The sequence below is a fragment of the Procambarus clarkii genome, chromosome 2 (assembly GCF_040958095.1).
Source record: "Procambarus clarkii isolate CNS0578487 chromosome 2, FALCON_Pclarkii_2.0, whole genome shotgun sequence".
Classification (NCBI taxonomy): Eukaryota; Metazoa; Arthropoda; class Malacostraca; order Decapoda; family Cambaridae; genus Procambarus; species Procambarus clarkii.
Window position 1 is genome coordinate 31,350,403 of NC_091151.1, and position 15,885 is coordinate 31,366,287.

Below are 15,885 nucleotides of genomic sequence, written 5' to 3' on the forward strand. Positions count from 1 at the left end.
CAACTACCTTCCAGTAGCTGGCATAACTAGTATGCTTTAACCCACTACGCCATCAGACCTTACAAAAGAAGTAGATAGTTCGAGATATATATATCTCAAACATCTCTACCTCCCGAAGGCACCAGATGAGTGAGGGGTCAGTCTGCAATTTTCGTCAAGCCACTGTCAATGTGAGAGAACTCGTGTCCAGCTTATAAGCCTATACTTGCATAAACCACAAGTGAAGATAAACAATCTTTGGACAACACCCACCAGTGGGACTCGAACCCAGAAAGCACAACTACCTTCCAGTAGCTGGCATAACTAGTATGCTTTAACCCACTACGCCATCAGACCTTACAAAAGAAGTAGATAGTTCGAGATATATATATCTCAAACATCTCTACCTCCCGAAGGCACCAGATGAGTGAGGGGTCAGTCTGCAATTTTCGTCAAGCCACTGTCAATGTGAGAGAACTCGTGTCCAGCTTATAAGCCTATACTTGCATAAACCACAAGTGAAGATAAACAATCTTTGGACAACACCCACCAGTGGGACTCGAACCCAGAAAGCACAACTACCTTCCAGTAGCTGGCATAACTAGTATGCTTTAACCCACTACGCCATCAGACCTTACAAAAGAAGTAGATAGTTCGAGATATATATATCTCAAACATCTCTACCTCCCGAAGGCACCAGATGAGTGAGGGGTCAGTCTGCAATTTTCGTCAAGCCTCTGTCAATGTGAGAGAACTCGTGTCCAGCTTATAAGCCTATACTTGCATAAACCACAAGTGAAGATAAACAATCTTTGGACAACACCCACCAGTGGGACTCGAACCCAGAAAGCACAACTACCTTCCAGTAGCTGGCATAACTAGTATGCTTTAACCCACTACGCCATCAGACCTTACAAAAGAAGTAGATAGTTCGAGATATATATATCTCAAACATCTCTACCTCCCGAAGGCACCAGATGAGTGAGGGGTCAGTCTGCAATTTTCGTCAAGCCACTGTCAATGTGAGAGAACTCGTGTCCAGCTTATAAGCCTATACTTGCATAAACCACAAGTGAAGATAAACAATCTTTGGACAACACCCACCAGTGGGACTCGAACCCAGAAAGCACAACTACCTTCCAGTAGCTGGCATAACTAGTATGCTTTAACCCACTACGCCATCAGACCTTACAAAAGAAGTAGATAGTTCGAGATATATATATCTCAAACATCTCTACCTCCCGAAGGCACCAGATGAGTGAGGGGTCAGTCTGCAATTTTCGTCAAGCCACTGTCAATGTGAGAGAACTCGTGTCCAGCTTATAAGCCTATACTTGCATAAACCACAAGTGAAGATAAACAATCTTTGGACAACACCCACCAGTGGGACTCGAACCCAGAAAGCACAACTACCTTCCAGTAGCTGGCATAACTAGTATGCTTTAACCCACTACGCCATCAGACCTTACAAAAGAAGTAGATAGTTCGAGATATATATATCTCAAACATCTCTACCTCCCGAAGGCACCAGATGAGTGAGGGGTCAGTCTGCAATTTTCGTCAAGCCACTGTCAATGTGAGAGAACTCGTGTCCAGCTTATAAGCCTATACTTGCATAAACCACAAGTGAAGATAAACAATCTTTGGACAACACCCACCAGTGGGACTCGAACCCAGAAAGCACAACTACCTTCCAGTAGCTGGCATAACTAGTATGCTTTAACCCACTACGCCATCAGACCTTACAAAAGAAGTAGATAGTTCGAGATATATATATCTCAAACATCTCTACCTCCCGAAGGCACCAGATGAGTGAGGGGTCAGTCTGCAATTTTCGTCAAGCCACTGTCAATGTGAGAGAACTCGTGTCCAGCTTATAAGCCTATACTTGCATAAACCACAAGTGAAGATAAACAATCTTTGGACAACACCCACCAGTGGGACTCGAACCCAGAAAGCACAACTACCTTCCAGTAGCTGGCATAACTAGTATGCTTTAACCTACTACGCCATCAGACCTTACAAAAGAAGTAGATAGTTCGAGATATATATATCTCAAACATCTCTACCTCCCGAAGGCACCAGATGAGTGAGGGGTCAGTCTGCAATTTTAGCTACTGGAAGGTAGTTGTGCTTTCTGGGTTCGAGTCCCACTGGTGGGTGTTGTCCAAAGATTGTTTATCTTCACTTGTGGTTTATGCAAGTATAGGCTTATAAGCTGGACACGAGTTCTCTCACATTGACAGTGGCTTGACGAAAATTGCAGACTGACCCCTCACTCATCTGGTGCCTTCGGGAGGTAGAGATGTTTGAGATATATATATCTCGAACTATCTACTTCTTTTGTAAGGTCTGATGGCGTAGTGGGTTAAAGCATACTAGTTATGCCAGCTACTGGAAGGTAGTTGTGCTTTCTGGGTTCGAGTCCCACTGGTGGGTGTTGTCCAAAGATTGTTTATCTTCACTTGTGGTTTATGCAAGTATAGGCTTATAAGCTGGACACGAGTTCTCTCACATTGACAGTGGCTTGACGAAAATTGCAGACTGACCCCTCACTCATCTGGTGCCTTCGGGAGGTAGAGATGTTTGAGATATATATATCTCGAACTATCTACTTCTTTTGTAAGGTCTGATGGCGTAGTGGGTTAAAGCATACTAGTTATGCCAGCTACTGGAAGGTAGTTGTGCTTTCTGGGTTCGAGTCCCACTGGTGGGTGTTGTCCAAAGATTGTTTATCTTCACTTGTGGTTTATGCAAGTATAGGCTTATAAGCTGGACACGAGTTCTCTCACATTGACAGTGGCTTGACGAAAATTGCAGACTGACCCCTCACTCATCTGGTGCCTTCGGGAGGTAGAGATGTTTGAGATATATATATCTCGAACTATCTACTTCTTTTGTAAGGTCTGATGGCGTAGTGGGTTAAAGCATACTAGTTATGCCAGCTACTGGAAGGTAGTTGTGCTTTCTGGGTTCGAGTCCCACTGGTGGGTGTTGTCCAAAGATTGTTTATCTTCACTTGTGGTTTATGCAAGTATAGGCTTATAAGCTGGACACGAGTTCTCTCACATTGACAGTGGCTTGACGAAAATTGCAGACTGACCCCTCACTCATCTGGTGCCTTCGGGAGGTAGAGATGTTTGAGATATATATATCTCGAACTATCTACTTCTTTTGTAAGGCCTGATGGCGTAGTGGGTTAAAGCATACTAGTTATGCCAGCTACTGGAAGGTAGTTGTGTTTTCTGGGTTCGAGTCCCACTGGTGGGTGTTGTCCAAAGAATATATATATATATATATATATAATATATATTATAATGTTTTACTAGGGAATGAAAATCCGGTTTGTTTTATTCTAAAGTTTTTTTTTCAACAATAAATAGTACATAGGCGAACGAACGGTTTGGCTGGGTAAGTTTAGCGTTGTGGCGGCCATTTTCTCTGGTGGGCAGTGGGCGGGGGGTGGAGGGTGGAGGAGGGTGGTCTTTGTTGAGGGTAGTTATGTTTGGGCCTCGGTTGTGGGGTAGGATGTTGGTAGGGGGGCCGAGGGAGCAGCAGAGGGGGGAATGAGGGGTGGGGGGACTGAATGGCATGGGGTTGCCAGTTTAGTGATTAAGATAATAATTTTTGGAGATAGGTTATATATGGAAAGGTGTTCAGGAAGGAATAAGAAAAGTGTTTCGAACTGATGTAAGTATATGAGTTATAGTGATTTATGTTAGAAGGAAAATACGTACTTAAAAAGGTGTAGAGATTTCTAGTTGACTTTATTTGATTAATAATTTTTTTAATTAACGGTAAAGGACCATTGGGAATAGATATTCAACATCATATTGAGTGGACAAGTTTTAGTAGGCAGGCAGAGAGAGAGAATGGACTAATAAATAGGTATACATTTTTTTTTCTCAAATGGTATACTTTAATAATCATAGGTACATATTTCAAAGTGCGACATTCTTGCGCGCACAAACGCACACACACACACACACACACACACACACACACACACACACACACACACACACACACACACACACACACACACACACACACACACACACACACACACACACACACACACACACACATACATATATACAAACATACATACAGTCTCGACAGTCAAATTGCAGAAACTGTCATAATTATGACAAGGATCACTCATATTGGATATATACACACAGAAAAATTCACGTCGATAAGTCACTCCAATTACACGTATCTACACACACAGACAACATATTTCAGTGAGTGTGGCCCATAGTATACATTAATATTCACACATGCCAGCCCATTCACTATTAATTGGTGTACATATTCATTCACTTACATGTTTATTTGTCTCTCTCTTATAAATTATTCACACACACACACACACACACACACACTCACTGAAAGGAATCTTCCAGAACATTATATACCAAATATGGCAGACCAATCCTGGAGTATGCAGCTCCAGCATCGGGTCCGTATGTTTATTTATTTATTTATTTATTTATTTATTTATGCATATACAAGAATGTACATAAGGAATGTGAGGATACAAATATGGTAATTACAGTCTTGTAAAGCCACTAGCACGCGCAGCGTTTCGGGCAGGTCCTTAATCTAAGAAAATTTTAAGGAGGTAAATACTTGCAAAATTATAGACAAAAAATGATAACAGATTACATGAAATGAAAAAAAGATGAGAGAAAATTGTAGGTACAGTATATTAAAGCACATAGGTAGCTAAGATTGATTGCAATGACAGCTTGAATGGTAGTTGACAAAAATATTGGTAGGCATAATACAGCAGAAACAATATAAGATTGGTTGCAATGACAGCTTGAATGGTAGTTGACAAAAATTGGTAGTCACAATACAGCATATGGCTAGCACATAAAAGAAGACAGCAATGAACACAATGATAAGGTTGTTTGAAATTACATAAAAATTAGGAGATTGGGTAACACTAGGTACAGAGCAAATTTAAAGTCAAGCATAAGCCAAGCATAAGCGTAGTCAAGCATAAGACTAAACTGGAAAAGATTCAAAGGTTTGCCACCACACTAGTACCCGAGGTAAAAGGTATGAGCTACGAGGAGCGACTACGGGAATCAAGCCTCACTTCGTTGGAAGACAGAAGAGTTAGGGGGCACATGATCACCACATTAAAGATTCTCAAGGGAATTGATAGGGTAGATAAAGACAGGCTATTTAACATAAGGGCACACGCACTAGGGGACACAGGTGGAAACTGAGTGCCCAAATGAGCCACAGAGTTATTAGAAAGAACTTTTTTTAGTGTCAGAGTGGTTGACAAATGGAATGCATTAGGAAGTGATGTGGTGGAGGCTGACTCCATGCACAATTTCAAGTGTAGATATGATACAGCCCAATAGGCTGCAACCTGTACACCTGTTGATTGACGGTTGTGAGGCGGGACCAAAGAGCCAGATCTCAACCCCCGCAATCACAATAAGGTGAGTACAATTAGGTGAGTACACACAAACTCATTGTTAATTTTTTCTGGAACACAACCCGACAAACCGTTTAACAACCAGGTACCTACTCACTGCTTCGTGAAGAGAATCGTTCAGTTAAGGATTGGTGCCTAGTCAATCCGCTCTTCCCGGCTAGACAGGATATGAACCAAGGCGAAATCGCTTGAGAAGCGCGAGATGAGTGCCTTGCCACTGATCCACAGGGACTGTCCAAATATGAATGCCATCAGCAGCACTAGCAGTTGGTGTTACCAGGCAGGTTAACCATCCAATTACTAACCAAATTGAAAGTTGCTTAACTTGGCTAATGGAACGAGAAGCAGTGTCCTTTAAGTGATAGTATGGCCGTTGTTATTGTATACAAGTGGTAACCAATAACTTGTCAGTGAGTGATGATAATGGTAACTGTGGCGGAGGATACTCACACATACCAGCCAATTCTCCATTAATGATAATACTTATAGCAACTATTTAGTCAAACAAACAAACCAAAAGTGGACTTTTGCACCAACATGGAAATGTTTGGATGCCATTGATCTCGCACAAATTGCTCATAAATGCCACACGCTGGTATTTAAAGAACCTAAACAATCCTCTTCAAAGAACGAATGACTACTCTTAGGCCTTGGATTATGCTCTCTTAGGCTTCATTGACTGTACTTATAACTTCTTTGAGTCGGGAGACAGGCAGACAGGCAGTCTATATATATACATGTTAGGCTTATATAGTGGTCTCGAAAACCCCACCCCACAAGGTCAAACTAACCTTCACTCACCAGGATGCCAGTGGGTCACTAACTCCTGGATACCTATATACTGCTAGGTGAACAGGTGCATTAGGTGATAGGAAACGCTACGAACAATTACAGCCCTGCCCGCCCGCGATTCGAACCCTGGAATCCCATATTGTGAGTCGAGAAGGAACACATCATTCATGTTACATATTTATGTGTACTCACCTATTTGTGTCAGGAGGATCGAACATTAATCTTAGAGTCTGCCTTTTAAGCCGTCGGTTTTTTATAGCAATAACTCCTGGCCTATTTCCTAACCTAACCAAGCCTAACCTATACCCTACCCTAACCTATAACCTACCACACTCTATAGCCAAACCTAATCTAACCTAACCTAATCTAAACCTAACCTAACCTACACCTATACCTAACCTAACCTACACCTAAACCTAACCTACACCTAAACCTAACCTACACCTAAACCTAACCTAACCTAAATAACCTAATCTAACCAAACCAAACCTAACCTAACCTAAACTAACCTAACTATTCTAACCTAACCTAACTAACCTAATTTAACTTAACCTAACTAACCTAACCTAACCTAACCAAACCTAACCTAACTTAACCTATCCTAACCTAACTAACCTAACTAACCTAACCTATCCTAACCTAACCTAATCAACACCCACCTCGCAAGATCAAACACCTAAACTGACCCTGACCTAACCCTCACCAGGATGCAATCCTACAAGAAGCTCACAACTCCTGGATACCTGTTTACTGCTCGGAGAACAGAGGCATTAGGTGATAGGAAACGCCACCTTAATTTCATTCCTGCCTGTCCGGGTTTCGATCCAGGAATCCCCGATTGTTAGTCTAGAAGGAACACATACATGTTTCATATCTCTGTGTACTCACCTATTTCTACTTGCAGGACCGAGCAACAGTTTTTGAACGTTGGCATTATAGCCGCCGGTTGTTTAAAGCAATGATTCCTGGTCTATTTCTCTGTCATATCAACTTTTAAAATTATGAATGGAGTTTGCATCTACAACTGTGGGTTTTTGTAAGTTTGTTCTCACCTAGTTGTATTCTCCTAGTTGTGTTTGCTAGGTTTGACCTTCAGATCTTTGGTCCCACCTCTCAACCATCTCAATTGCTCAACTAGTTTTTCCAGAGTAACTCATAACTCTCAGCTCTGTTGGGCTGGGGCTGGGGCTGCATATTCAATGATTCCCATAGGTTGAAAAAAGGTTATTTCTTCTTTAAGAAGGTTTACAGGTTACAAGTAACTTTAAGGTTACAAGTTAGAAATGTACTTACTATTAGTAAGTAAACTAGTAACAAGACTAGTCTACTCGGCCTAGTCGGATAGGCCGTGTTCTTAATCTTGATGATCAGGCTGCGTTCGAGCTTGTCGAAACGGTTGCAATTACAGGGCACAGATCCCTCTCCTGTAGCAGCATCACTTTCGATAGATTCTCTGGATGATTGACCTTCTGGCAGTTCTCACGTTAACAAATTTAAAACAGTTTTTGACAAACAAGAAACGCCACATTCCTTTGATGTTTAAAATTGTTATCTCTGTCCGTGTGTGTGTGTGTCTTGATTCCTATGTGTCTTGATTCCGTACATGTCTTGATTCCGTGTCTGAGTCTTGATTCCGTGTCTGAGTCTTGATTCCGTGTGTGTCTTGATTCCATGTGAGTCTTGATTCCATTTGAGTCTTGAATCCGTGTGAGTCTTGATTCCGTGTGAGTCTTGATTCCGTTTGAGTCTTGATTCCGTTTGAGTCTTGATTCCGTTTGAGTCTTGATTCCGTGTGAGTCTTGATTCCGTGTGTGTCTTGATTCCGTGTGTGTCTTGATTCCGTGTGTGTCTTGATTCCGTGTGTGTCTTGATTCCGTGTGTGTCTTGATTCCGTGTGTGTCTTGATTCCGTGTGTGTCTTGATTCCGTGTGTCTTGATTCCGTGTGTGTCTTGATTCCGTGTGTGTCTTGATTCCGTGTGTGTCTTGATTCCGTGTGTGTCTTGATTCCGTGTGTGTCTTGATTCTGTGTGAGTCTTGGTTCCGTGTGAGTCTTGATTCCGTGTGAGTCTTGATTCCGTGTGAGTCTTGATTCCGTGTGAGTCTTGATTCCGTATGTGTCCGTGTCCGTCAGAGTCTATGAGTGTCCGTGTCCCTGGGGTTTTGAGTCCAGGATGCCATTTGTGTCCCCTCAAATTGCCTCCCTTATCTTGTTACCTTGGGACCGTGTCAGTGTCTATGTGTGTCTTGAGTCCGTGAGTGTCTTGAGTCCGTGTGTGTCTAGAGTCCGTGTGTGTCTTGAGTCCGTGTGTGTCTTGAGTCCGTGTGTGTTTTGAGTCCGTGTGTGTCTTGAGTCCGTGTGTGTCTTGAGTCCGTGTGTGTCTTGAGTCCGTGTGTGTCTTGAGTCCATGTGTGTCTTGAGTCCGCGTGTGTCTTGAGTCCGCGTGTGTCTTGAGTCCGCATGTGTCTTGAGTCCGCATGTGTCTTGATCCTGTGTCTTGAGTCCGTGTTTCTTCTGAGGCCGTGTGCGTCTTGATTGTCCGGGTGTCTTTGGGGTTTTGGGTCCAGGAAACTATTTGTGTCGACCCAAATTGCCTCCCTTCTCCCCACCTGAAATCCAGGTGGATTGAAAGACCTGCCCGAGGTCAGTGGATCCAGGTATCCGTCCGTGGGCCCCCGGACTTCAACCCTTCCCCACATTCCAAGGGGTCAGTCAATCAATCTTCGGCTATCCAGAGAATCAATTGAAACTGATGCTCCTACAGGAGGGGACACACAGAGAAATCTGTGCCCTGTACTTGCAACCATTCCGACAGGCTCGAACGCAGGTCTATTCGGATTAAGAACATGTTCTATCCGACTAGGCCACGCTGGAGTTGCCTTTTGAATAAAATTTGTCACTTGTATTTATATCTCATAGTAAGGTTAGTCAGTGTCTATTTATCAACATTTGCAATGATTGACGTGTGAAGTTGTGAGTTTGTGTTGACAGTTAGAAATACATGATAGCTTATTCGATGAGGTTGCAGTCCAGTGACGCAGTTTCATGAACGAATATTGGAGAATTTAGGCAAACTGACGTGTGTGTGTGTGTGTGTGTGTGTGTGTGTGTGTGTGTGTGTGTGTGTGTGTGTGTGTGTGTGTGTGTGTGTTTAAAGGTATGTATTAATTAATATTTAGTGTGGTGTGTGTCCAAATGAGTTTGTGAATCAAACAATCCAATACCTAATATGTGCTAATTTAGGCCTCGTTTTATATATATATGTATATATGTATGTTTTACTAGGGAATGAAAATCCGGTTTGTTTTATTCTAAGTTTTTTTTTCAACAATAAATAGTCCATATGCGAACGAATGGTTTGGCTGGGTAAGTATAGCGTTGTGGCGGCCATTTTCTCTGGTGGGCAGTGGGCGGGGGGGGGGAGGAGGGTTGTCTTTGGTGAGGGTAGTTATGTTTGGGCCTCGGTTGTGGGGTAGGGTGTTGGTAGGGGGGGGGCCGAGGGAGCAGCAGAGGGAGAAATGAGGGGTGGGGGGACTGAATGGCATGGGGTTGCCAGTTTAGTGATTAAGATATTAATTTGTGGAGATATTATGATGTCTCCTTCATATTATGATCTTCTCCTTATTATTATGTATTTCCTTCTTATGATGTCTTCGACGAAACCATTGGAGAAGCCGTTATTGGCTTCTACCCTACAGAGAAGAACTCTGTAGGGTAAGGCAGGTCCTAGTCAATAACGGCTTCTCCAATGGTTTCGTCGAAGACATCATAAGAAGGAAAGTGAAAAGCCATGCAACCTCTGAAGAGACAACTAACACAACACCTATACCCCCTATTACACTATTTTACAGGTACTTCTTTTCCACAGCTCGTAAAACGGAGGAAAGGGTCCTGAAAGATATTGTTAATAGAAACGTTATCCCTACAGACAAAAATCAGAGGATACAACTGACGATTTACTATAAAACCAGAAAAACGGCCAGCCTACTCATGAGAAACTCTCCAGACACAAAACAGAACGCTTTAAAAGAGACTAACGTCGTCTATGCCTTCAAATGCCCACTTGGGGACTGTAAGCTCCAAAAAACCCAGTATATAGGCAAGACAACAACGTCTCTTTCTAGGCGTTTAACGATGCATAAGCAACAGGGCTCCATTAAGGGACATATAATCTCTTCCCACAACCAAACCATCGCCAGAGAAATCCTAGTAAACAACACAGAAATCATCGATAGATACAGCGATAGCAGGCGGCTTGACGTTTGCGAGGCACTACACATCAAGAAGTCAACACCAGCAATCAACAGCCAATTATTGCACAACTATATTCTACCCACCTCAAGACTCCGCTCCAATATAGAAGCATCAACAAATATGGACCAATAGGCTTTCTACAAACACTTCTATTCAATATCCATTGCTTCGTGTTCTGTCTTGTGTTGATGAAATTAATACCCTATTAATACTCTTGTTCTGTCTTGTGTTGATGAAATTAATACCCTATTAATACCACATTTTGTTCTGTCTTGTGTTAATGCCACATCACCCCTTCCACCTCACTCAAATGTAGATATAAAATCGGAGATACGTAAGTTCTATTCAGTTGTGTATTTGTGAACTAAAGTCTTTGAAAATGTTATAAGTTTTACGAAACGCGCCCGTGTCGCGTCAGACTAGAAATAAAAATGAATTTTGGAGAATTGATTTTTGATTTGCCTCCAACAGTGAAGCGTAATGTACGAAAGATTGAGAAAATTCGTGTTAGAATTATTAATCCTACTTTTTCGGTCATATTTAATAATATATATATATACATATATATATATATATATATATATATATATATATATATATATATATATATATATATATATATATATATATATATATATATATAAAACGAGGCCTAAATTAGCACATATTAGGTATTGGATTGCTTGATTCACAAACTTGGACACACTTTCATTTGGACACATTCCACACTAAATATTAATTAACACATACCTTTAAACACACACACACACACACACACACACACACACACACACACACACACACACACACACACACACACACACACACACACACACACACACACATACACACACACACACACAATGTCAGTGTGCCTAAATTCTCCAATATTCGTTCATGAAACTGCGGCACTGGACTGCAACCTCATCGAATAAGCTGTCATGTATTTCTAACTGTCAACACAAACTCACAACTTCACACGTCAATCATTGCAAATGTTGATAAATAGACACTGACTAACCTTACTACGAGATATAAATACAAGTGCCAAATTTTATTCAAAAGGCAACTCCAGCGTGGCCTAGTCGGATAGAACATGTTCTTAATCCGAATAGACCTGCGTTCGAGCCTGTCGGAATGGTTGCAAATACAGGGCACAGATTTCTCTGTGTGTCCCCTCCTGTAGGAGCATCAGTTTCGATAGATTCTCCGGATAGCCGAAGATTGATTGACTGACCCCTTGGAATGTGGGGAAGGGTTGAAGTCCGGGGGCCCACGGACGGATACCTGGATCCACTAACCTCGGGCAGGTCTTTCAATCCACCTGGATTTCAGGTGGGGAGAAGGGAGGCAATTTGGGTCGACACAAATAGCTTCCTGGACCCAAAACCCCAAAGACACCCACGCACACTTCTGAGGCACACGGCCTCAGAAGAAACACGTACTCAAGACACACACGGACTCATGACACACACGGACTCAAGACACACACGGACTCAAGACACACACGGACCTAAGACACACACGGACCTAAGACACACACGGCTACTGACACGGTGGAGAAAAGGGAGGCAATTTGAGGGGACACAAATGGCATTAAATTAAATTATTAAATTAAATAGGGAACACAAATGGCATCCTGGACTCAAAACCCCAGGGATAATGACACTGACACGGACACTCATAGACTCTGAATGACACGGACACATACGGAATCAATACACATTCACACGGACTCAAGACTCACTTGGAATCAAGACTCACATGGAATCAAGACTCACATGGAAACAAGACTCAAACGGAATCAAGACACACACGGAATCAAGACACACACGGAATCAAGACACACACGGAATCAAGACACACACGGAATCAAGAAACACACGGAATCAGGACACACACGGAATCAAGACTCACACGGAATCAAGACATAACACGGAATCAAGACATAACACGGAATCAAGACATAACACGGAATCAAGACACGCACGGAATCAAGACATCAAGATAAATATATTTAATCAAGATAATCAAGATAATCGGAATCAAGATAAATATATTTATCATATAGATAAATAGATCAAGACATAACACGGAATCAAGACACGCACGGAATGTACGGAATCAAGACACATAGGAATCAAGACACACACACACGCACAGAGATATTATTAAACTTTTTAAAAATTTTAAATTTTAAACATCAAATTTTATTAAAATTTTAATAAAAAATTTTTTTTTAAATTTAAAATTTTTAATAAAATTTTTAACATTAAAGGAATGTGTCGCTTCTTGTTTGTCAATAAACTGTTTTAAATTTGTTAACGTGAGAACTGCCAGAAGGTCCTGAGAATCCAGAGAATCTATGGAAAGTGATGCTGCTACAGGAGAGGGATCTGTGCCCTGTAATTGCAATCGTTTCGACAAGCTCGAACGCAGCCTGATCATCAAGATTAAGAACACGGCCTATCCGACTAGGCCGAGTAGACTCTAGTCTTGTTACTAGTTCAAAGTAAGTACATTTCTAACTTGTATAAAGAAGAAGTAACCTTTTTTTCAACCTATGGGAGACAAATCATTGAATATGCAGCCCCAGCCTGGTTTCCAACAGAGCTGAGAGTTATGAGTTACATAACTTCTGGAAAAACTACTTGAGCAATTGAGATGGTTGAGAGGTGGGACCAAAGATCTGAAGGTCAAACCTAGCAAACACAACTAGGTGAATACAACTAGGTGAGAACAAACTTACAAACACCCACAGTTGTAGATGCAAACTCCATTCATAATTTTAAAAGTTGATATGACAGAGAAATAGACCAGGAATCATTGCTTTAAACAACCGGTGGCTATAATAATACGTTCAAAAACTGTTGCTCGGTCCTGCAAGTAGAAATAGGTGAGTACACAGAGATATGAAACATGTATGTGTTCCTTCTAGACTAACAATCGGGGATTCCTGGATCGAAACCCGGACAGGCAGGAATGAAATTAAGGTGGCGTTTCCTATCACCTAATGCCTCTTTTCTCCGAGCAGTAAACAGGTATCCAGGAGTTGTGAGCTTCTTGTAGAATTGCTTCCTGGTGAGGGTTAGGTCAGGGTCAGTTTAGGTGTTTGATCTTGCGAGGTGGGTGTTGGTTAGGTTAGGTTATGATAGGTTAGGTTAGGTTAAGATTGGTTAGGCTAGTTAGGTTAGGTTAAGTTTGGTTAGGCTAGTTAGGTTAAGTTAGTTAGGTTAGGCTAGAATAGTTCGGTTAGGTTTGGTTAGATTAGGTTATTTAGGTTTATTTAGGTTTATATATTAGGGTTATTTAGGTTATTTAGGTTATTTAGGTTAGGTTAGGTTTAGGTGTAGGTTAGGTTAGGTTTAGATTAGATTAGGTTTAGATTAGGTTAGGTTTAGATTAGGTTAGGTTTAGATTAGGTTAGGTTTAGATTAGGTTAGGTTAGATTAGGTTTGCCTATAGATTGTGGAAGGTTATAGGTTAGGGTAGTGTATAGGTTAGGCTTGGTTAGGTTAGGAAATAGGCTAGGAGTTATTGCTATAAAAAACCGACGGCTTAAAAGGCAGACTCTAAGATTAATGCTCGATCCTCCTGACACAAATAGGTGAATACACATAAATATGTAACATGAATGATGTGTTCCTTCTCGACTCACAATATGGGATTCCAGGGTTCGAATCGCGGTCGGGCAGGGCTGTAATTGTTCGTAGCGTTTCCTATCACCTAATGCACCTGTTCACCTAGCAGTAAATAGGTATCCAGGAGTTGGTGACCCACTGGCATCCTGGTGAATGAGGGTTAGTTTGACCTTGTGAGGTGGGGTTTTCGAGACCACTATACAAGCCTAACATGTATATATATAGACTGCCTGTCTCCCGACTCAAAGAAGTTATAAGTACTGTCAATGAAGCCTAAGAGAGCATAATCCAAGGCCTAAGAGTAGTCATTCGTTCTTTGAAGAGGATTGTTTAGGTTCTTTAAATACCAGCGTGTGGCATTTATGAGCAATTTGTGGGAGATCAATGGCATCCAAACATTTTCATGTTGGTGCATTAGTCCACTTTTGGTTTGTTTGTTTGACTAAATAGTTGCTATAAGTATTATCATTAATGGAGAATTGGCTGGTATGTGTGAGTATCCTCCGCCGCAGTTACCATTATCATCACTCACTGACAAGTTATTGGTTACCACTTGTATACAATAACAACGGCCATACTACCACTTAAAGGACACTGCTTCTCGTCCCATTAGCCAAGTTAAGCAACTTTCAATTTGGTTAATAATTGGATGGGTAACCTGCCTGGTAACACCAACTGCTAGTGCTGCTGATGGCATTCATATTTGGGCAGTCCCTGTGGATCAGTGGCAAGGCACTCATCTCGCGCTTCTCAAGCGATTTCGCCTGGGTTCATATCCTGGCTAGCCGGGAAGAGTGGATTGACTAGGCACCGATCCTTAACTGAACGATTCTCTTCACGAAGCAGTGAGTAGGTACCTGGTTGTTAAACGGTTTGTCGGGTTGTGTTCCAGAAAAAATTAAGAATGAGTGTGTGTGTACTCACCTAATTGTACTCACCTTATTGTGCTTGCGGGGGTTTAGCTCTGGCTCTTTGGTCCCGCCTCTCAACCGTCAATCAACAGGTGTACAGGTTTGAGCCTATTGGACTCTATCAGATCTACAATTGAAACTGTGCATGGAGTCAGCCTACAGCACATGACTTCCTAATCATCACTCCCAAATCATTATCATCACTACCACACTATACGCCAACAGCATCACTACCACACTACTCACTATCATCACAACTACCACACTACTCACTATCATCACTACAACACTACTCACCAACTTCATCAGTACCACACTACTAAATAACATCATTCCCTACTCACTATCACTACCACACTACTCACCAACGTCATTACTATCACGCAACTCACTAACATCATCATTACCACACTACTCACCATCATCATCTCTACAGCACTACTCTCAATCATCATCACTACCACACTATTCACCATCAACGTTACTTCCACACTATTCACCATCACGACCGCAGTCCTCATCATCACTTCCACACTACTCACTCTCACTACCACACTACTCATCATCACTACCACACTGTGGGAACCGACCTGTGAGATTTATATTTTTTAATTTATATGAATTTATATTTACGTTAATTTATATACTTCGATAGCAATTTGTATAATGATAAGTGGACTGTATTTCTGCAATAATCTCATAATCTCACAAATCGATCCTCTACACATTAGGGGGGTTTATATTAATTAAATTTATATGCAGCCAATCAAACTACAGTATTAACTACATACATTGAAAAGGTTCCTTATCTTATAGTACAGCAGGTTAGTCCACCAGGTATAACTAGG